Source organism: Delphinapterus leucas, chromosome 7 (genome assembly GCF_059928025.1).
Source record: "Delphinapterus leucas isolate spDelLeu-1000000601 "Yukka" chromosome 7, BTC_Dleu_Yukka2, whole genome shotgun sequence".
NCBI lineage: Eukaryota > Metazoa > Chordata > Mammalia > Artiodactyla > Monodontidae > Delphinapterus > Delphinapterus leucas.
In genome coordinates this window covers 48943089-48967483 of record NC_143135.1, presented here as the reverse complement: position 1 = coordinate 48967483, position 24395 = coordinate 48943089, and the positions used below count along the sequence as shown (strand labels likewise).

The following is a 24395-nucleotide window of genomic DNA, read 5'->3' as shown; positions in this document are numbered from 1 at the left end:
TAAGTCTTGAGGCAAGGGAACTCATGAGAAATCCGGTCTCACACTCCAGTAGATTTGCCTTATTAGCACTGTGCTCATCTATTGGTTGGAAGCCACTAGGGCTTAGCAATGCCATGAACTTGAGAGCACAATGATTGAGACTATCAGTCAAATATGCTCCTTGCAGTCCAATCTGAAAAGCCTATTTTTTACCGTCTCCACATCCCTGCTTGCCTTGCACAGATCCCCTTCAGATTTTAGGAGCAGCTCCACCATGGTTACTGTGGGCCTGTCTTGCTAAGGGCAAAATGGAAAGGAAGGAAGGATGAGCTCTACAGCCCCAGTTTCTGAAATTTTGCTCAGATACAGCTGTTACTTCAGTTGATAGATTGCATCCTAAAGGATAGGACTCCAATTCTGTGAAGTGCTGCCTTTTGAACTGTTTTTTAGCTGTTTTTAGAAGACTGCTCTGGCATCCTGTGGGTCCAACTCCTTCTGGTTGGTGAAACTGGTAATGCTACCAGTGGATCCCATGGTTATGAGCCCTGTCCTGCATATCCTTCTCTGAAGAGTGTCTATTCTTTCAGTACTATGTCAGATGGGATGTCCTGCCTATAATCAGGCATTCAGGAAGCCCTCAAAGAGAAGTGCTGGTTAAGGCTCTGTGGGAAAGAAAGGCAAATACATGCCCAGAATAGTATGTGTCATTGGTAGTGCAAACCACTGTACTTCCTAGGATTCAAGAGGCCCAGAGTAGTTGACTTGCCAGCAAGTGGCCTCCTTGAGGAATAACCCTATTATATCTGGGTTTCAGCATTGATGTCTATTGATGACAGGCATTCAGAGGCAGCAGTCAACCTTGATCATGGGGCACCTACATGGCTGGGTCCACACGTAGTCTCCTTTGCTGCTACTGTTGCTCGTTCATAATGTTAAGTGGCAGTGATACTTGTACCGTAGTCTGGACCTAAAACAGCCTTCTTGCTTTGGGCCCACTCAAAGCTATACTTCCATGTCTTTGGGTATATGGACTAAAGCAAGATTCCTAAGTGAGGGATACATTCTCTTCAGAATCCAAGGTGGCAGGCATTATGCTTTCTATCTGGTAAAATATGTAAGATGAAGATCTTTTACTGATAATGATTTTTAACCATTGGCCCCCTAAAATTCACTGAAGTTCTAGGTTTTGAGTGTTAAGATTTGTCTCCTACCCTTTGGAGCATGTGTGTCTTACTAAGGCCTCTATTGTACTAAACACCTCTAGCTCATTTGGCCAGATCAACATGCCATCGATGGATGATGGTGGAGGTCCATAGGATGCCCAGTCATCTTTAAATTATATTATGACACAGGAAAAGAGTTAACATGCCCTTGAGGCAAACTGCATATGAGAACTATTGTCCACCCCCGTTAATGGAAATTGTTTTTGGTATTTTATCACTAAGATGGAAAACAATACATTTGCCAGATTCTCCATGTACCTCTGAAGCATTTTTGACTCTTGGTGGAGAGAAGTGTTAGAGGTTATTTGGCCTTCCCGACTCTTTGGCTCTTACCTCATAGGCCAGCAACACCACATGGAAGTTACTCAACCTACCAACCTACTGTACCAAGTACAGTCATTTTAATTATTCATTAAGTGACTGAGAACTTTCTCCAAAACTTCAATTACTAACTAGACTCTGCTACCCAGAGTAGAACCCCAACTCTAATAGAGGGACCATGATTATGCTTTTGATTTCTGGGTGTCAGGGTCAACTCAAACTTTAACCTTCAATGCCTTGGTATTCCCCTCTTTTTAGTATAAAATTGCCTGAGTAAATGGCCAAAGGTATCTTTTAGGAAGGTCTCAGGAAATCATAATGGTATATAATAAGCATGTTTTTTTCACAGTTCTTCCACTTAGGTATCCAGGTACCTTTTTAGTTACAGTCCTAGATCTTAACCCTGGCACAGGTCTGGGAACTGAGCAAGAGACTGACTTCATTGGAGTGACCATCCTCAGCCTCCTCAGCCTCCATTCTTGCCTTGTTCTATGAATGGTAAGCAGAGCCTTGCTGGATGCCCATCTATTTTGGCCCTTGGGACACATTATCCTATTAACTATCTTTAACACTCCCTGTGGGCCAAGCCCCTTTGATTTTCACCAGTGTTTAGAGTAATTTCAACCCTCTGGCTTGTTAAGTGCTTCCATCTGGCCTCTGCTATGGCAAGGGGACCACAGCCATGTGCTCACAGTAGGAGTGGGAGATGACACAGGCTTTGTAAAGGGGCAGCTGCAGGTGGATCATCAGAGGCAGGGGTCCAATGTGGAATACACCCCAGAAGAGGCCAGCTAGCCCCAAACATCCCGCCATAGTATAAATGAGCACTGTGGTATGATAGAGTGGGTCGCAGATGGCTACGTAGTGGTCAAAAGACATGGCAAGGAAGATGCCTTACTCAACCGTGGCAAAGCAGTGGATGAGGAACATTTGAGCCAAGGAGCCATCCAAGCCAATGTCAACAGCACCAAATCAGAAGATTCCCAGCAGTCTGGGGATAGTGGAAGTGGACGGAACCAGGTCAATGATAGCCTGTAGGCACAGGAAGAAGTACATGTGCTGGTGCAGGCAGTGCTCCACCATTACCACAGCCAGAGTGGTGACATTCCCTTCCATGGCCACCAGGTATATGGAGCCAAAGGGGATGGAGAGCCAGATGTGCAGGGACTCCAATCCTGGAATGCCAGTGAGCTGGAAGGAGCTGGGTCCCGAGCAGACATTATGAAAAGTGAGCGTGGCTAGTTATAAATGCACCTTCTCACTTGTGCCTCAAAATGCAGTAGAACTTTTTTCTGGAAATAAAAGACAAGAATATTCTTAGGTCCTATAATAAGGAATAGGTTGTTGACTGGATAAGATTCTATAAACATTCTTCAAAGTTACAGAATAATGTCACAAGTTATTACTATGTGAAGATATCTACAGATTTTTCAAGCACAAGCCAGAATACATACTTGAATGAAATGTATGAATATCTTTTTTGCAATATGACTCTCAAAGTAATGTTTTTGCATCAATGAAAGTGACCTAAGGTGGACAAGTAACTATTAAGTCATTTAACTCTTGTAGGTTGGCTATTAGGTATTTCTTAGAATCATATAAGCAGGATTTGGTGTGAGGGCTCCTTGATTAGAGATGCATTGATACTGAAAGATACAGTCTGGGACTCTAGATAGACCCCTGGGACTATCTAGACTCTATGGTAAGTCAAAGCTTAATCTTGGGGCCAGCATTAGCTATTGGATGAGCTGAAATATTTAATCTGCAGACCAAGATCACAAGGCAGATGCAAGCTGGTGAAGAAGACTCTCCAGGGGGTGGAACAAAAATGATTTCTGACAGGTGAGAGCTGATGATGGGAGCTCAGTTTGTGTCTGCCCAAAGGTAGATCCATGCAAGGGCTTACTGCTTTCTTGGAGGCTGAGTGAGGATAAGATTCTAGAAGCAGAGAGGGTTCTCCCCAGGAGGGAAAAAATATAACATTCATTGTAGACTAGCATGAAGCCTAGATGACTATTTGGCCAAAGAATCGGCCTTACTCAGAGTTCAGAGCAATTGTTTAATGGGGAAATATATATTGAGAAAGACAACATGGAAATAGTTTTATTTTTTTTTTAGGATCTAAAGGATCATGCCAGAATGTGTTCCTATATACAATAGAAGAATGTCAGGGGAATAAGTATGTAAGAAGCTTTGTCTTCTACATCTTGAGCCTAGTTGGTTTGGATATAGCAAAGTAGCCAGTATCTGGCCTTTAGAATTTTTCAGATCTGATTTCATATCTTGGCAGTAGGAGCTTGAGGCAAATTAATTTATCCCGTTACTTAAATACAACTGACCTCATTCTACAACAAAATTAAGTACTGTGTCCTAGAGAAGTCATGAGGATTGAATGAGAAGGCAGTGTCTGAGGAACAGTAACCCTAAGCTTTACCTCTTTAGACAGTTGAGACTAATGTGTAAAACCAAAGATACATTCAGTAAACTTCAAGAAACGTTGGAATGTCTCTCTCCAAGTAGCCATGGTGCCAGGAGTATGCCACAAGGTGCCAGGCAACTCGTGTAAGCTGTTTGTAGTGACTTTATCCCACAGAATCCCTCCACTTGAGCTGGGATTTTCCTCCATCTCAAGATTCTCATAGATGACTATGAATGAGAATAGAGAAAGTGTTGGCAGAAGCAGGAAAAAGGGAAGATGAAAAGGCTGAGTTACTGGGGCTGGGAAAGAAAGAGTGCACAACAATCAGCCTGTGATTGAGGTGAGGAGGTGGGGTGAGGCAAGGCTTTAGGCTGGGGGGACCCTGTCTTTGTTTCTTACCCTTTGTGTTGCTTATTCTCCATCTGTTCTCCATCTATTCCTCCTGATCTCTGTTCTCTGTCCCCAGAAGCTGACATTTATGGAGTACTGCTTTTCTTTTTCCCTCCAGTTTCTAGGTGGGCTCAGCTCATGTGACGCAGGAGATAAGAGGGTGAGACTAGCCATCAAGAACTTATTCCCCAGTCCCTTTCTGCCAGGTGCACTTGGCAGTGCTGTGATTTTCTACCAAAGACCACAGCTCCTGAAAAGTGACACCCCCCCCACCCCACACTTGTGTTCTGGCAACTGCATCTTGCCTTACCTGGTAGGCCTGAGTTAGGTGATGCTGCTCCCTGGGGTTAGTCCTGGGCCTCCACCATCCCTTGTCAGTTTTCTTAACCCTTCCCAGGCCTCTGTAGATGATCTCTTCAGTTGCCCCCTTGACCATGCCACTTCTTCTTTGGATATATCAGAACAGATCCCAATAGTGTACAGTCTTCACCAGTATCATCGCTTGAAAACTTGCCTGCTTCCTCAGAAGGACACATCTGAAAGTGGACAACTTCACAGAACTAGTTCCAAAGACAAAAGAGCTATAATCTCATTGTGGTCAAGTGCTAAATGATCTTGACCACGCTGTCTACATTTACATTTAAAGGGGTCTTGTCTACTTTACCCCACTAAGCAAAATTGTAATCATGCAAAGAAATGTCTTACTCCAGAAAAGGGAAAATTTTTGAATAGAAAAATCAGCGGAACTTGGCAAATGAATTTGTCTTCTGTTCTGATGCTTGTCCCACTTACAGTGGTTACCTTCCTCCTATGATAGACACTGAAACATCTTGCACATTATCTTCCCTTCTGATGTTGAGTCTCATCACTGCTGAGCCACACCCTGGGACAGTGGTTCCCCTCTACGTTTGGGCAGAGCAGTCATGTTATAGGAGGATCTCACAGACCAAATTACATAAGAGGCTAAATCTATACGTAGTGAATTATTGGCATAAGAAGTGATTTCTCTTGAAAGTAGGCAGACCTCTACTACGTTCCAGACCTTATTAGATCCATGTCTAATGTGCCTCTTCCTATGAACTGGCCTCAAGCCCTGGAGTTAGGTAGATTTGATTTTTATCCCTCTTTGCTTCCTCATACCTAACAACACAGAGCTGTTTTCATGATGGACATTCCGTCTCCATCTCATCTCTTCCTCTTCCTGTCTATCTCCAGGAACATATGAAACTGAAAAGTGTACCCACGACTGGGGGGATGCACTTCAACTGCTGGGTGGAGGGGCTGAGCTTTGGGACTAGATTTGGTGACCATTATTCTTTCTAAGATCCTAACACACCTTAACTTATGCCTCCCTAGTCAGAAGCCGAGCCCTCACACCTTAAACACAACCGAAGGAGGCTACAGGACAGCTCCCACCTGAGCTGTATCCAAGTACATTTACCAACACCAACCACTATTATTACCATTCTCAGCTCACCCTGCTCACTACTTTCCTATGGGGCTGAATTTTGCCATTTCCCAGCTCTGTCAAGTTATTTTGTCCCTGTTAACTACCGATGTTCTTTCCTGGTGTTTGAATAGAGTCTTCTCACCTTGCTCACCTAGACCTTTACAGATGCATACTGCCACAGCTTAGGTATCACCCTAAACAGGCCTGTCTTTGTACTGCACACACATAGTAATATGGATTGCCTGCTTACCTGCGTGTTTCCCTGAACAGAATATAAGTTTCCCGAGAGTAGGGAGCGTGTTTATCTCATTCTCTGTTGTAATACTTACGCTAGCATGGTGCCTGGCTATGTTAAATAAAAATAAAATATCATGTCTTTTTAAAGCACCTGGAGGTATTTTGGAGGATCCTGTATTGGCTAGTGAACTAGAGTCCTCTTCAACCTCCTTGTGTGTGACTCTATGTGGACTCCACCCTTTCTAAATCACCTTCCAAGAGAATTCCTTCCTTTTGGGTCTTGGAGACTTATACAGGAGCATGATCTAAAGTTGGATGCCCAGGAGTCCCAAGTCTGTTCTTCCTTACGAGTTGGGAATGCTTACTGATGACTTTTACTCCTTTTCTAGATTCTCCTTGTAAGATGCTCTTACCTGGGATGGGTAGTGTCAACAAGAGCCTGGGGCTCTGCAAATGCCTCTGAGGCCTGTCACTTATAAGCATTCTGTTCAGGGGTAAAGGGAATTTCATTTTTAACCTTTCCACCATCTCAGTGGAGAAGGAAAATAGCAGGCTTTGTCCCACAGAATGGATACAGATTCTAAAACTGAACAGTTATCTGCAGCATGTCAGGGTTGGTCCATAGAGGTCTGGATCTATGTAGGGGAGACTTCTTATTTGAATCATGATCCCTTGGGTCCAAGTCCTGCTCTTGCTCGTTCTCCAAACTCCCTATAGTCTACAGCTAGTCTAAGGACACCAAGTAGAAATCAGGAAGGCTTTTCTAGAGGAGGGATGAAGAATCTTCTTGGGATTAGAGCTCAGCCTGGCTGTCAATCTCTAAGGAAGTTTGGTATCCTTACAGCATTTGGAGATGGTGGTAGAGTCCTGAGTTAACTTCAAGACAGACAAGTGGGGGCTTCCCTGGTGGCGCAGTGGTTGAGAATCCGCCTGCCGATGCAGGGGACACGGGTTCGTGCCCCGGTCCGGGAAGATCCCACAAGTCGCGGAGCAGCTGGGCCCGTGAGCCATGGCTGCTGGGCCAGCGTGTTCGGAGCCTGTGCTCCACAACGGGAGAGGCCACAACAGTAAGAGGCCCGCGTCACGCAAAAAAAAAAAAAGACAAGTAGCTATTACCTACAAATGAGATAGTGCAGGTTTTTCCCTCATTCTGCTTTACATTGTAAGAGAAGGACCCCAGAGACTTGAGTAGAGCAGTGCATCTCCTTTAAATCTTTCTGAACATAAACCTCCCAACCTAAAATCCCATTTCTTAGAAAGGAGGAAAACTTTTCTGTTTGGCTTATCCCCTGGTGTGTCCTAATGGGCTTCTCATGGGTTGTGGGGCAACACGCTTTAGGACGTGTGACAAGACATGGCCTTTGAAGCTGAAAAGGCTTGAGTTTGCAAGCCAGCTTGGTTACATACTCACTGTGTAAACTTGAACAAGTTGTTTCATACCCAATTTTTCAAGCATAAAATAGGAATAATACCTATCTCTGTGTAGCTCTCATAATTGAGATACCGTAAAAACATGGACTAGTAAGGAAACATGCCAGGTGCTGAAACAGCATTGTTATTACCATCACTGCTGCTTTTGCTTCTGGGAGGGGTTAAGACTGAGACAGACATCCTTAATCGTTTCCCTCAGACCAGGAGCCAATGTCAGGGCAGGGGTTAATGAACTAGAATCAATACAGAAATAATCTAATTTTTACTTCTACGCCCTTTCCAGAGGATTCTACTTCTCTCGCACCTCAGGAGAAGCTAGAAACTTCTAAAAGCTTGCTACCTGCTCCCCAATCTTAAATGATATATTCTATGTAAAACTGCTTGTGGTTGCTGAAATATACAGGGTTATTTCTTGCTTCAGTGCCTGTGCACATGTTATACCCTCAGCCCAGTAAAAAGAGGAATTTCATTCCATACAGATTCATATCTAGCTTTCGAAACTTGGGTCAGTAATCACCTTGTCCAAATGATGACCTCTGCCTTTTAGATTTTAATAGATGAGCTATGTTTCTCTGTACTGGATCACTTGCATGTTATTTATTTATTTGATATTTACTATTTATTTATTTTTTACATCTTTATTGGAATAGAATTGCTTTACAATGCTGTGTTAGTTTATGCTTTATAACAAAGTGAATCAGTTATACATATACATATGTTCCCATATCTCTTCCCTCTTGCATCTCCCTCCCTCCCACCCTCCATATCCCACCCCTCCCGGAGGTGAAAAAGCACCCAACTGATCTCCCTGTGCTATGCGGCTGCTTCCCACTAGCTATCTACCTTAAGTTTGGTAGTGTATATATGTCCATGCCTCTCTCTCGCTTTGTCACAGCTTACCCGTCCCCCTCCCCATATCCTCAAGTCCGTTCTCTAGTAGGTCTGTGTCTTTATTCCTGTCGTAATCCTAGGCTCTCCATGACATTTTTTTTCTTAAATTCCATATATATGTGTTAGCATACGGTATTTGTCTTTCTCTTTCTGACTTACTTCACTCTGTATGAAAGACTCTAGGTCTATCCGCCTCATTACAAATAGCTGAATTTCGTTTCTTTTTATGGCTGAGTAATATTCCATTGTATATATGTGCCAGATCTTCTTCATCCATTCATCCCATGATGGACGCTTAGGTTGTTTCCATATCCAGGCTATTGTAAATAGAGCTGCAATGAACATTTTGGTACATGGCTCTTTTTGAATTATGGTTTTCTCAGGGTATATGCCCAGTAGTGGGGTTGCTGGCTCATATGGTACTTCTATTTGTAGTTTTTTAAGGAACCTCCATACTGTTCTCCATAGTGGATGTACCAATTCACATTCCCACCGGCAGTGCAAGAGTGTTCCCTTTTCTCCACACCCTCTCCAGCATTTATTGCTTCTAGATTTTTTGATGATGGCCATTCTGACCGATGTGAGATGATATCTCGTAGTTTTGATTTGCATTTCTCTAATGATTAATGATGTTGAGCATTCTTTCATGTGTTTGTTGACAGTCTGTATATCTTCTTTGGAGAAATGTCTATTTAGGTCTTCTGCCCATTTTTGGATTGGGTTGTTTGTTTTTTTGTTATTGAGCTGCATGAGATGCTTGTAAATATTGCAGATTAATCCTTTGTCAGTTGCTTCATTTGCAACTATTTTCTCCCATTCTGAGGGTTGTCTTTTGGTCTTGTTTATGGTTCCTTTGCTGTGCAAAAGCTTTTAAGTTTCATTAGGTCCCATTTGTTTGTTTTTATTTCCATTTGTCTAGGAGGTTGGTCAAAAATGATCTTGCTGTGATTTATCTCATAGAGTGTTCTGCCTATGTTTTCCTCTAAGACTTTGATAGTTTCTGACCTTACATTTAGGTCTCTAATCCATTTTGAGTCTTTTGTGTGTATGGTGTTAGGAAGTGTCCTAATTTCATTCTTTTACATGTACCTATCCAGTTTTCCCAGCACCACTTATTGAAGAGGCTGTCCTTTCTCCACTGTACATTCTTGGCCTCCTTTATCAAAGATAAGGTGACCATATGTGCGTGAGTTTATCTCTGGGCTTTGTATCCTGTTCCATTGATCTATCTTTCTGTTTTTGTGCCAGTACCATACTGTCTTGATGACTGTAGCTTCGTAGTATAGTCTGAAGTCAGGGAGCCTGATTCCTCCAGCTGCATTCTTCGTTCTCAAGATTGCTTTGGCTATTCGGGGTCTTTTGTGTTTCCATACAAATTGTGAAATTTTTTGTTCTAGTTCTGTGAAAAATGCCATTGGTAGTTTGATAGGGATTGCATTGAATCTGTAGATTGCTTTGGGTAGTAGAGTCATTTTCACAATGTTGATTCTTCCAATCCAAGAACATGGTATATCTCTCCATCTATTTGTATCATCTTTAATTTCTTTCATCAGTATCTTATAATTTTCTGCATACAGGTCTTTTGTCTCCATAGGTAGGTTTATTCCTAGATATTCTATTCTTTTTGTTGCAATGGTAAATGGGAGTGTTTTATTGATTTCACTTTCAGATTTTTCATCATTAGTTTATAGGAATGCCAGAGATTTCTGTGCATTAATTTTGTATCCTGCTACTTTGCCAAATTCATTGATGAGCTCTAGTAGTTTTCTGGTAGCATCTTTAGGATTCACTATGTATAGTATCACGTCATCTGCAAACAGTGACAGCTTTACTCCTCCTTTTCCGATTTGGTTTCCTTTTCTTCTCTGATTGCTGTGGCTAAAACTTCCAAAACTATTTTGAAAAAGAGTGCTGAGAGTGGGCAAACTTGTCTTGTTCCTGATCTTAGTGGAAATGCTTTCAGCTTTTCACCATTGAGGACGATGTTGGCTGTGGGTTTGTCATATATGGCCTTTATTATGTTGAGGTAAGTTCCCTCTACGCCTACTTTCTGGAGGGTTTTTATCATAAATGGGTGTTGAATTTTGTCGAAAGCTTTCTCTGCATCTATTGAGATGACCATATGGTTTTTCTCCTTCAATTTGTTAATATGGTGTATCACATTGATTGATTTGCGTATATTGAAGAATCCTTGCATTCCTGGAATAAACCGCCCATGATCATGGTGTATGATCCTTTCAATGTGCTGTTGGATTCTGTTTGCTAGTATTTTGTTGAGGATTTTTGCATCTGTGTTCATCAGTGATATTGGCCTGTAGTTTTCCTTCTTTGTGACATCCTTGTCTGGTTTTGGTATCAGGGTGATGGTGGCCTCGTAGAATGAGTTTGGGAGTGTTCCTCCCTCTGCTATATTTTGGAAGAGTTTGAGAAGGATAGGTGTTAGCTCTTCTCTAAATGTTTGACAGATTTCGCCTGTGAAGCCATCTGGTCATGGGCTTTTGTTTGTTGGAAGACTTTAAATCACGGTTTCAATTTCAGTGCTTGTGATTGGTCTGTTCATATTTTCTATTTCTTCCTGATTCAGTCTTGCCAGGTTGTGCATTTCTAAGAATTTGTCCATTTCTTCCAGGTTGTCCATTTTATTGGCATAGAGTTGCTTATAGTAATCTCTCATGATCTTTTGTATTTCTGCAGTGTCAGTTGTTACTTCTCCTTTTTCATTTCTAATTCTATTGATTTGAGTCTTCTCCTTTTTTTTTCTTGATGAGTCTGGCTAATGGTTTATCAATTTTGTTTATCTTAAAGAACCAGCTTTTAGTTTTATTGAGCTTTGCTATCATTTCCTTCATTCTTTTTCATTTATTTCTGATCTGATCTTTATGATTTCTTTCCTTCTGCTAACTTTGGGGTTTTTTTGTTCTTCGTTCTCTAATTGCTTTAGGTGCAAGGTTAGGTTGTTTATTTGAGATGTTTCCTGTTTCTTAAGGTAGGATTGTATTGCTATAACCTTCCCTCTTAGAACTGCATTTGCTGCATCCCATAGGTTTTGGGTCGTTGTGTCTCCATTGTCATTTGTTTCTAGGTATTTTTTGATTTCTTCAGTGATCACCTCGTTATTAAGTAGTGTATTGTTTAGCCTCCATGTGTTTGTATTTTTACAGATCTTTTCCTGTAATTGATATCTAGCCTCATAGCGTTGTGGTTGGAAAAGATACTTGATACAATTTCAATTTTCTTAAATTTCCCAAGGCTTGATTTGTGACCCAATATATGATCTATCCTGGAGAATGTTCCATGAGCACTTGAGAAAAATATGTATTCTGTTGTCTTTGGATGCAATGTCCTATAAATATCAATTAAGTCCATCCTGTTTAATATATCATTTAAAGCTTGTGTTTCCTTATTTATTTTCATTTTGGATGATCTCTCCACTGGTGAAAGTTGGGTGTTAAAGTCCCTTACTATGAATGTGTTACTGTCGATTTCCTCTTTTATGGCTGGTAGTATTTGCCTTATGTATTGAGGTGCTATGTTGGGTGCGTAAATATTTACAATTGTTATATATTCTTGGATCGATTCCTTGATCATTATGTAGTGTCCTTCTTTGTCTCCTCTAATAGTCTTTATTATAAAGTCTATTTTGTCTGATATGAGAATTGCTACTCCAGCTTTCTTTTGGTTTCCATTTACATGGAATATCTTTTTCCATCCCCTCACATTCAGTCTGTATGTGTCTCTAGGTCTGAAGTGGGTCTCTTCTAGACAGCATATACATGGGTCTTGTTTTTGTACCCATTCAGCCAGTCTGTGTCTTTTGGTGGGAGCATTTAATCCATTTACATTAAAGGTAATTATCGATATGTATGTTCCTATTCCCGTTTTATTAATTGTTTTGGGTTTGTTATTGTAGGTCTTCACCTTCTCTTGTGTTTCTTGCCTAGAGAAGATCCTTTAGCAGTTGTTGTAAAGCTAGTTTGGTGGTGCTGAACTCTCTCTCAGCTTTTGCTTGTCTCTAAAGGTTTTAATTTCTTCATCAAATCTGACTGAGATCCTTTCTGGGTACAGTAATCTTGGTTGTAGGTTTTTCTCTTTCATCACTTTAAATATGTCCTGCCAGTTCCTTCTGGCTTGCAGAGTTTCCACTGAAAGATCAGCTGTTAACCTTATGGGGATTCCCTTGCATGTTATTTGTTGTTTTTCCCTTGCTGCTTTTAATATGTTTTCTTTGTATTTAATTTTTGACAGTTTGATTAATATGTCTTGGAGAGTTTCTCCTTGGATTTATCCTGTATGAGACTCTCTGTGCTTCCTGGACTTGATTAACTATTTCCTTTCCTATATTAGGGAAGTTTTCAACTATAATCTCTTCAAATATTTTCTCAGTCCCTTTCTTTTTCTCTTCTTCTTCTGGAACCCCTATAATTCGAATGTTGGTGCATTTAATGTTGTCCCAGAGTTTTCTGAGACTGTCCTCAGTTCTTTTCATTCTTTTCTCTATATTCTCCTCTGTAGTTATTTCCACTATTTCATCTTCCAGGTCACTTATCCGTTCTTCTGCCTCAGTTATTCTGCTATTGATCCCTTCTAGAGTATTTTTAATTTCATTTACTGTGTTGTTCATCACTGTTTGTTTGCTTTTTATTTCTTCTAGGTCCTTGTTATACGTTTCTTGTATTTTCTCCACTCTGTTTCCAAGATTTTGGATCATCTTTACTATCATTACTCTGAATTCTTTTTCAGGTAGGCTGCTTACTTCCTCTTCATTTGTTTGGTCTGGTGAGTTTTTACCTTGCTCCTTCATCTGCTGCATATTTCTCTGTCTACTAATTTTGCTTAGCTTACTGTGTTTGGTGTCTGCTTTTCGCTGGCTGCAGGTTTGTAGTTCCTGTTTTTTGGGGCGTTTGTCCCCAGTGGTTAAGGTTGGTTCAGTGGGTTGTGTAGGCTTCCTGGTGGAGGGGACTAGTGCCTGTGTTCTGGTGGATGAGGCTGGATCTTTTCTTTCTGGTGGGCAGGTCCACATCTGGTGGTGTGTTTTGGGGTGTCTCTGGACTTATTATGATTTTTGGCAGCCTCTCTGCTAATGGGTGGGATTGTGTTCCTGTCTTGCTAGTTGTTTGGCATAGGGTGTCCAGCACTGTAGCTTGCTGGTGGTTGAGTGAAGCTGGGTGTTGGTGTTGAGATGGAGATCTCTGGGATATTTTCGCCGTTTGATATTACGTGAAGCTGGGAGGTCTCTTGTGGACCAGTGTCCTGAAGTTGGCTCTCCCACCTCAGAGGCACAGCACTGACTCCTGGCTGCAGCACCAAGAGCCTTTCATCCACACGGCTCAGAATAAAAGGGAGAAAAAGTAGAAAGTAAGAAAGAAAAGAAAATAAATTTATTAAAATAATTAGTAAGAAAAATATTTTTTTAAAAAAATGGACAAATAGAACCCTAGGACAAATGGTGAAAGCAAAGCTATACAGACAAAATCTCACCCAGAAGCATACACATACACACCCAAAAAAGAGGAAAAGGGGAGAAACTAATCTTGCTCTCAAAGTCCACCTCCTCAATATGGCATGATTCGTTGTCTATTCAGGTATTCCACAGATGCAGGGTACATCAAGTTGATGGTGGAGATTTAATCCGCTGCTCCTGAGGCTGCTGGGAGAGATTTCCCTTCCTCTTTGTTCGCACAGCTCCAGGGGCTCAGCTTTGGATTTGGCCCCGCCTTTGCGTGTAGGTCGCTGGAGGGAGTCTGTTCTTCACTCAGGACGGGGTTAAAGGAGCAGCTGCTTCGGGGGCTCTGGCTCACTCAGGCCGTGGGGAGGGAGGGGTACAGATGCGGGCGGAGCCTGCGGCGGCAGAGGCCGGCGTGACGTTGCACCAGCCTAAGCCGCGCTGTGCGTTCTCCGGGGAAAGTTGTCCCTGGATCCCCGGACCCTGGCAATGGCGGGCTGCACAGGCTCCCGGGAGGGGAGGTGTGGAGAGTGACCTGTGCTCGCACACAGACTTCTTGGTGGCTGCAGCAGCAGCCTTAGCGTCTCACGCCCGTCTCTGGAGCTCCTTTAAGCATCTCTCTTAATCCCGTCTCCTCGCACACCTGGAAACAAAGTGGGAAGAAAAAGTCTCTTGCCTCTTCGGCAGCTCTAGACTTTTCCCTGGACTCCCTCCCGGCTAGCCGTGGTGCACTAACCCCCTGCAGGCTGTGTTCACGCTGCCAACCCCAGTCCTCTCCCTGTGCTCCAGCCGAAGCCCGAACCTCAGCTCCCAGACCCGCCTGCCCCGGTGGGTGAGCAGACAAGCCTCTCTGGCTGGTGAGTGCCGGTCGGCACCGATCCTCTGTGTGGGAATCTCTCCGCTTTGCCCTCCGCACCCCTGTTTATGTGGTCTCCTCCGCGGCTCCGAAGCTTCCCCCCTCCGCCACCCGCAGTCTCCACCTGCCAAGGGGCTTCCTAGTGTGTGGAAACCTTTCCTCCTTCACAGCTCCCTCCCACTACTGCAGGTCCTGTCCCTATCCTTTTGTCTCTGTTTATTCTTTTTTCTTTTGCCCTACCCAGGTACGTGGGGAGTTTCTTGCCTTTTGGGAGGTCTGAGGTCTTCTGCCAGCGTTCAGTAGGTGTTCTGTAGGAGTTGTTCCACGTGTAGATGTATTTCTGATGTATCTGTGGGGAGGAAGGTGATTTCCGCGTCTTACTCTTCTGCCGTCTTCCCCCTCTTCCCCTCTTGCATGTTATTTAGAAATAAGTATTCAGTAAATCAGTGCATTTAAATTGAAGGCTAAAATAAGGCTTCTGTCTTTAACTTGATTTTATGGACCAACTCAAAACAACCTCTCAATTGATGCAGAGGTATGAGATGTGCTGAAGAGCATTAGAAATTAACTTTCTTCACCTTAAATATATATTAAATCAGATGTGTATTCAGCCTTGGAAGCAGAGGTGAATCAGAAGCAAATATTATCTGTGCTCATTCTAACACTGTCCAGGAGACGGCGTCCTGGCACAAGCATGAGATACCAATGGCTGACTGGGCTCTACAGAACAAAGGAAAGCATCAAGCTTGGTGTCAATAAATATCTTAATCCTTCATTTGACTGTGCCAATTCAGGGTTAATTAGATGAGACAAACCTATCTTGCAACCTAGCTTCCGATGTAGGTCAGTCAAAGCTGAAGAGAATGTGCTGCTTCAGGCCAACATAATGATACCAGCAACCCCAAATATGTAGCTCCATTTCTGTTTATAAATTGAATATTGCATTTCTGGTTTATAACCTTACCAATGAGTTGTTACTGTTGCTCTGAAATCAGCCATTGTTCATGCACAACTCTGGTGTATGAACAGAACCCTGAGCTTGTTAGACCAGGGAATGAAATGATTATAACGGAAAAAATATTTGAGTGAAACGAAAATTCATCTTCTCTGAAGCTAGAAGATTAATTCTCATTCAAAACAGGAATACTGATGCTCAGTATAGGTAAAGCATTTTTTCAAATTTATGGCTTACAAGTGTTAGAGCTAGGGTATTGAATCAAACCTGAACTCATCCTTTGTTTGAGGGAAGTGGTACACCACAGTGGTTAAGAGCATAGACATGAGCCCACATCTGTCTGCTTCTAACTGCTAGTACTGACACTAGACATGTGTCCTGGACCAAGTTATTCCTATACCTGAATTCTTTATCGCCATCTCTTCTTGATACCCACCCCTGAATTTCACCTCTTTTGTGAGCTTTCCCACATTCTTTAGCCCTGTATCTGGCTCCCTGTACTTATAATGAATTCCCTGTACATCCTTCATCCTACCCATAAATTTTCTCTGAGCTTGAACCCATCCAATCCCTAGCCTCCCCATATCCACTCTTAGGTAGGTTATTGACAGTCTACTCCGTTCTGTGTTTTCCACACATGGGAGGATTTTGTTAGAACCTGAAACAACCATGGATATACAATTAGATGGGAATCCCCTTGTGATATACATCCTCATAGACATTCGTACTTGGCTAGATACCACTTGGAAATGTTAGTTAATTTGGGTGTCAGAATGACCTGGCAAGTGTTAGGCTGTATTATCCTAATTTGAAAATACCTTCTATTCTTAGCCATTGAATGAAATCCGTATCCCAGCAGCACCAAGTACTCCTCTTGTCTTATGTTCTCATCCCCTTGTTGCCTTGTGCTGCTATACTTTGGTTCCTCTGCTATCATCTCCTGAAGCTTTTTCCTTTTTACTAAAAGGAAATATATAACAATACAATAGGTAGCTAATGCCCAGTGGACCCAAACTCCCCAGCTGCTTTCAGGTAAGGCTCTTTTTTTCTTTTTTTAAACTTCTTTATTAGAGTATACTTGCTTTAAAATGGTGTGTCCGTTTCTGCTTTATAACAAAGTGAATCAGTTATACATATACTTATGTCCCCATATCTCTTGCCTCTTGCATCTCCCTCCCTCCCACCCTCCCTGTCCCACCCCTCTAGGTGGTCACAAAACAGTGAGCTGATCTCCCTGTGCAATGCGGCTGCTTCCCACTAGCTATCTGTTTTCCGTTTGGTAGTGTATATATGTCCATGCCACTCTCTCTTTGTCCCAGCTTACCCTTCCCCCTCCCCATATCCTCAAGTCCATTCTCTAGTAGGTCTGCATCTTTATTCCCATCTTGCCCCTAGGTTCTTCTGACCATTTTCTTTTTTTTCCTTTTAATTTCCATATATATGTGTTAGCATTCAGTATTTCTTTTACTCTTTCTGACTTACTTCCCTCTGTATGACAGTCTCTAGGTCCATCCACGTCACTAAAAATAACTCAGTTTCATTCCTTTTTATGGCTGAGTAATATTCCATTATATCTATGTGCCACATCTTCTTTATGCATTCATCTGTTGATGGACACTTAGGTTGCTTCCATGTTGTGACTATTGCAAATAGAGCAGCAATGAACGTTTTGGTACATGACTTTTTTTTTAACATTTTTATTGGAGTATAATTGCTTTACAATGTTGTGTTAGTTTCTGCTTTATAACAAAATGAATCAGTTATACATATACATATGTTCCCATATCTCTTCCCTCTTGCGTCTCCCTCCCTCCCACCCTCCATATCCGACCCCTCTAGGTGGTCACAAAGCACTGAGCTGATCTCCCTGTGCTATGTGGCTGCTTCCCACTAGATATCTATTTTACGTTTGGTAGTGTATATATGTCCATGCCACTCTCTCACTTTGTCACAGTTTACCCTTCCCCCTCCCCATATCCTCAAGTCCATTCTCTAGTAGGTCTGTTTCTTTATTCCCATCTTGCCCCTAGGTTCTCCATGACGATTTTTTTCCTTAGATTCCATATGTATGTGTTAGCATACAGTATTTGTTTTTCTCTTTCTGACTTACTTCACTCCGTATGACAGACTCTAGGTCCATCCACCTCACTACAAATAACTCAGTTTCATTTCGTTTTATGGCTGGGTAATATTCCATTGTATATATGTGCCATATCTTCTTTATCCATTCATCTGTTGATGGACACTTAGGTTGCTTCCATGTCCTGGCTGTTGTAAATAGAGCTGTAGTGAACTTTTTGGTACGTGACTGTTTTTGAATTATGGTTTTCTCAGGGTATATGCCCACTAGTGGGGTTGCTGGCTCAAATGGTAGTTCTATGTTTAGTTTTTTTAGGAACCTCCATAGTGGCTGTATCAATTTACATTCCCACCAACACTGCAAGAGAGTTCCCTTTTCTCCACACCCTCTCATGCATTTATTGTTTCTAGATTTTTTTGTTGGCCATTCTGACCGGTGTGAGATGATATCTCATTGTAGTTTTGATTTGCATTTCTCTAATGATTAATGATGTTGAGCATTCTTTCGTTTGTTTGTTGGCAATCTGTATAAATTCTTTGGAGAAATGTCTAGGTCTTCTGCCCATTTTTGGATTGGGTTTTTTGTTTTTTTGATATTGAGCTGCATGTGTTGCTTGTATGTTTTGGAGATTAATCCTTTGTCAGTTGCTTCTTTTGCAAATATTTTCTCCCATTCTGAGGGCTGTCTTTTCATCTTGTTTATGGTTTCCTTTGCTGTGCAAAAGCTTTTAAGTTTCATTAGGTGCCATTTTTTATTTTAGTTATCTGCATTTCTCTAGGAAGTGGGTCAAAAAGGATCTTGCTGTAATTTATGTCGTAGAGTGTTCTGCCTATGTTTTCCTCTAAGAATTTGATGGTGTCTGGCCTTACATTTAGGTCTTTAATCCATTTTGAGTTTATTTTTGTGTATGGTGTTAGGGAGTGTTCTAATTTCATTCTTTTACATGTAGCTGTCCAGTTTTCCCAGCCAGGTAAGGATTTTCAACGATTAAAATTTAGGGTAAAGTTCTTAAATGCATGATCAGCTCAGGGGTTCTTCTGATTGGTTGGGTCTTAAGCAACAAAGAGAGATTTCTGGCATCTTGGTCATCACTCTTTTGGTTTCAACTGTCTGTGTCTCCCTGACTGGTCAGCACTTTCCATCCCTTGGGGTCCTGATTTCTGTAAAAACAACTCAAGGATATGCACCACATTGTTATCTATATCCGCTGGGGAGAAACTAGGAGTCCTGTGACTGTTTTATGGATGAACTGTTGTTCAAGCTATTATTACTTCTCTGGCTTGACTTCTTTTTCTTTGTTTCTGCATTTTCTCACTTGTCCAATTTTTAACTGCTCAAGTCTGCTTTTTGAAGCTTGGAAGGCCTAGGAGACCAAAGATTTTTCTACAAATGAGAAACGGGATGCAGAGGGCCTTATGCCCAGGAAGGCCCCATAGGGATCTGCTTGGTTTCATTCCCCTCCTTTCTTACATATTCCTCAATCATGAGGGGAACAGGGGTGATGACGGCTCTGGCTAATTCCTGCTGAGTGTGGTTGATGATGTTAGCCTTTCAGGATTAGAGGAGAGAAAGACTATCATTTCAAAGAATTCCTGAGTCCCAGACCTAATATCAGTATTTTGTATTATGAACACACTACATCCCTCTTTGCTTTGTCACAGCACATAGACAAACATTTGAGAATTAACAGATTACAATAAGAATGATGATCAAAATGCAATCTTGTAGCAATCCCCGAAAGAGTCTTTTTTTACCCAGATGGCAACCAGGAAAATAAGTCCTGGAACAGGTCCTCTTTACCTGCATCCTGCAACCAAGTAGCCTTTTGACATATGTTTCAATTTCTCTAGAGGTATTTATATCATTCAGCACATGGTATAAGCCCCTACACATACTCTCATTTTGCCACTAAGAAATCAAGGGCTACTCTATAATTGAGGACCACTCAAGTCATTGAATCCAAAGATGTTTATTGGACCACAGTACTTTTAGCCATGTCCTCGGCAGTTTGTCCAATTGTGGCAACGTTATGAATCATATCTATATTGACACACTCTAACCTTGGTATGAAGATGCCAAGAATACTTTATCTTATATTGTCCTCATACCCTGCCAACATCTCTCTAAAGGTTAGGGTTTGATTTAGGGAGAGAAGTGATGTTCTCTGGGCTGTGCATGGAAAGAGGGGTTATAAAGTGTCCCAGCAGGCATGACCCTTCAACTTGCTAGCTATCTAAGCAATGTGCCCATCCTCATGGTGGTGAGTCACTCGCTATACAACAAATATATCCTGGAGTAGCACCAGCTTTACCTCCCAGGTAGTCACTGATGCTTTCACTTTTGGGGAGTTCAGAAATTACATTATCAAGCCAGAGGCGAGAGCCATTGCAAGACTTCCATAGTTTGTTTACATGATATCTAACTTGTTTGGCTCTCCAGAATGGATGTTATTTTTAGCCCTTACACATTTGTCAATTGTACATTTCAGGTGATTTGGGGGCATCACATTTTCTCATGAGAAATGCAAGGGACTGCAATGGACCAATAGTAACTTTCCCTGAAATGGAAGCCACCTCAAACAGAATGAAGCAAGGGATTGGAATATTTTGAGGTCCCCTAAATCTCTGGATTTGGAATGTGATGTTTGAAGGCAAAAGATTATAGGCGGTCATGGGGTCCAGTACAATATCAAAATCAATTATCAGGACCATTGAAGGGAGATTTTGTTCATGAATAGTCTGAGAGATGATATGATATATCCAACAACCACTTAAATTTTCACCTCTGGCTATACTCTGAGACAACATAATTATTTTCTTTCTAGGAGGCAGCAGACACCAGTGAGATGATAATTACAAGAGCCGTCAGTATACTCAGGGCCAACAGCTTATGGGAAAACACTGGTGACCCTAACCTTTGGTACTAACCCCATTATTACAAGGATTAAGTTAGAACAGGGTTAAGTATCTCCTATTAATATCATGACAAATAACAAGTTTGCCTACCATACACTCAGATAAATGGTTAAATCAGGAAGCAAGCAAAGGGACATAAGCAAATAATCAGAAAAATACTCCAACCAATTACAAATATTATTATGAATTGGTATGAGTCATTCATTACTTATCTAAGATACTTCCTTTGATTTTAACCAGAGCCACCAGTTCAGACTTGCAGAAGAACTGACTTTCTGCTAGGGCTGTAGATGTCTTTTTTTTTTTTTTGTAAATGGGGATGACTGTAGATTTATAGTCGAGCCAGGAGGCAGCTTCACTCATGTGATGGATCCACAGCTTGACTCCTGTTAATTTAACAGAAGTGAACCAGGTTATTTGCAGAACCTGGTAAGGCCCCACCCACCAGGTCTGGAGTTGGTTCTCCAGGTGTGCATCCTTCCAAGTTTTTAGGAATACCCAGTCTCCAGGTCTAATATGGTGGAGGGTAACGTTTGTCAAAAAATAGATTAGTAGCAAATTTATTAATAACACTTAAAAATAATAAGAATGTTTGTACATAACATAGTGTCTAGTTATTTTACCTTTTGATCAGGTATCTGTCTACCTACCCACTCAGAATAGAGGATAGGCCTCCTACACAGTACTTCATAAGTACTCAATTGGAGCCTGCTTCTAGGGGCCACTCTAATTCTAAGCAGTGCAAACAGGAATACTCTATCCCATATTAAGTTAGGTTCGCAACAGATTTTAGCTGTAGCTCTCTTTAAAGTATCATTCATCTTTTCCATCTTTCCAGTTGATTGAAGCCTCCAAGATTCATGCAAATCCCATTTTATTCCAAGTTGTTTAGATACCTCCTGAGTAACATTAGCAATAAACGTGCCTCTGCTGGCACTCTGAATTTAGCTGGGTAGCCCAAATTTAGGAATTATCTCCTTAAGCAAACCTTTACTACATCTGAAACTTTTTCAGTCTGGCAAGGGCATGTTTCTACCCAACCTGTAAAGGTGTCTACCATCACCAGTAGGTAGCAAAACTTTCCTTTTGCTTTGGGCAGGACTGTAAAGTCTATTTGCCAGTCTTCTCCCAGGCTTTCCCCTCTGGCTTGGACTTCAATGTGGGCTAGGGGAGGCCCAGTCTTGGAATTATTTTTAACACAAATCATACATTTTCATATGATTCTTTGAATTGTCCTCTGCATGTTTAGTCCTTTGAGGTGGTCCTGTATCCACTGGAGGATGGCATCACGCCCATACTGGGTGCCCTGGTGTATTGATTCTATTATTTCCTCCATTAGATACAGGAATTAAAACCATTCCTTAGTCATTCACCAGCCAAGCCCCAGATTCTAGATGAGTAGCATCAAACCCCCATTCTTGTGAAATTTTAAGGTCCTCAGGTGCATTTAGCATTTCAGGCTAAATTGGGTCAGATGTATACTTGGGATCAGAGCCATAACTGGAGGAGTTTTTGTCCTGGAAGTTGCTTTAGCAGCTTGGTCAGCTTTTTTTCTTTTTGAAACTACTCAGATCTGTGATGTCTCAGGCAATGCATAACTGCCACCTCCTTTGGCTTGAGCACTTCATCTAGCAGTTTCAAAACATCTGGCACATGTTGGATTTCTTTTCAGAGGTGAGCAGTCCTCTCTTTCCAAATTGCCCCATGTGCATGCACAACCAAATAGGAGTATTTTGAGTCCGTATAGATGTTAACCTTCTTACTTTCGCCGAGATGTAAAAAATAGAGTGAGGGTGATCATTTCAGCCTTCTGAGCCAAGGTACCTGCTAGCAAAGTTTCTGCTTCTAGGATCTCTTGCAAGCTTACCACCACATATCTAGCCATCTTGTTTCCATGGTCCTTGAATACTTCCATCATAGTCTATCTCCAAGTCCAGATCTCCAAAGGGAACATCGGCCAGGTCCAGGTGGCTAGAGTATACCTGCTCAGTGATCTGCAAACAATCATGCATGGCCCCTCCAAAGGAGTGGGGAACAACATGGCTGGGTTGAAAGAGGGCACAGTCTTTAGAGTCACATTTGGACTATCAAGCAAAATTGCCATATATCTTCCTAAGCAGCCTGAAGTAAGCCAGTATCCACACTTTTGTTCCCAAAGTGGCAATACACAGTGGGATGTATGCACCATGGTTGACTTTCCGAGAATGAATTTCTCTGCCTTTGCAACAAATCACAAGTAGCAGCTATGGCTCTCAAACATGTTGGCCATCCTGAGTTATGATGCCCAAAGTCTTTGAGAAATAGTCTCCTGGGTGTTTTGTATTCCCCAGATTCTGGGTCAGTGCCCCCGGCCCCACTCCTTGCCTCTCAAGGACCAAGAGATCAAATGGCTCTTTCAAATCTGTCAACCCCATAAAAGGAGCAGTCAGTAGTTTTTTCCTTAATTGTCTGGAAGCCCTTTTGACATTCTCTCTCTTCTAAGGGATCACAGTCAGCCTCTTTTAGGGCTTCATACAGTTAGCTCTAGCCCAAAGTTTGCAACCCAAATGTGGAAGAATCCTGCCATTCCCAGAAACCCACAAAACTGTCTTTTGGTGGTGGGCAGTGCCACTCTGGCTACTGCCTCACTGTGATCTGGAAGCAAATTCCTTTGCCCTCTTTTCAGTTCAAATCCAAGGTATTTCAGCACAGTTTGGGACATCTGGGCCTTTTTTTGAGACTTTATAACCTCATTCAGCCAGAAAGTTCAAAGTAGTCACAGTGTTTTTGAGTTTTCCTTCATCTTCCTAGCGATTAAGGAAGCAGCACTTGCTCCTATAGCTGGAGCTCTTAAATCCTTAGCCAGCAGGTCCTCAAATATTGTGGGGGAGTTTTTAAATCCTTAAGGATGCAATACTGTCAAACTGGATTCAAAAACATAATTCTTGAGACTCAGGATTCAAATGAATACAGAAAAATGTTTCTTAAGTCTAGCACCGTGAACTGATGGAAGTCTCTAGATAAGGTAGTCTGCAGGGTAAACATCTTCCACTATCTAATGTATGGCTCTTAGGTCCTGAACAAACCAGTACTCCTCAGTGTAGAGCTTTTTAACAGGCAGGATGGGAGTATTATATGGTGACTGACAAGGGAGAATAAGCTGGTATTTGAAAAAGCAGTTATCAAAGGCTGGATACCTGTTTTGCTTGCACCTTTCAGGCATATCGCCTTAAGCTCGGAGTTTTGAGTATCCAGCTTCGGCATCATCTTTACTGGTCCAGTAGTCCTGGCTCTTCCTGAGCCTCCATCAGCCCATGATCCCAAAGAAAGATGTCTTCAGGAATGCTGTTGGTGGACTCCTCCATTCCTTGACAGAGGGCCACCTGCAAGGCACAGGATACCATGATTTCCAGTCATCCAGGTGTGAAAGCCACTGTAGCATCCAATTTAGTTAATAAATCTCACCCCAGCCGTGGGACCGGGCACTCTGCCATGCAAACAAACTGTGTTTTAAGTTGGTGGCCCCAATCTGACAGGCTAGAGACTGCAAAAAGGTTTTGGAGAAGCTTTTTGGAGACTCTCTACACCATTTTGCCTTTTGGGGTTAACTTAATCGAGTGTTCAACAAATGAGTGGCTCCAGGATCAATCAGAAAGTCTGTTTCCCACCAAAAGGTTTACCTGGGGCTCCTGGTGGGAAAGGGAGATGGAGCCTGTTTCCCCTGAAAGACTCCCCAGGCTCCCTCAATTCTTCATCACCTTTGGTTATCTCTGGCATGAACAATCCTTTCTCATCCTCTTCCAGTTTCTTTTCTAGGCCAATGAGA

At 42.0% G+C, this 24395-nt stretch overlaps 1 pseudogene; it reads right to left on the bottom strand.

Annotated features, from left to right (window-relative positions):
• Positions 1–2183: 2183 nt before the first annotated feature.
• Positions 2184–23792, bottom strand: LOC111171020 (olfactory receptor 52M1-like; annotated as a pseudogene).
• Between the last annotated feature and the right edge of the window lie 603 nt (positions 23793–24395).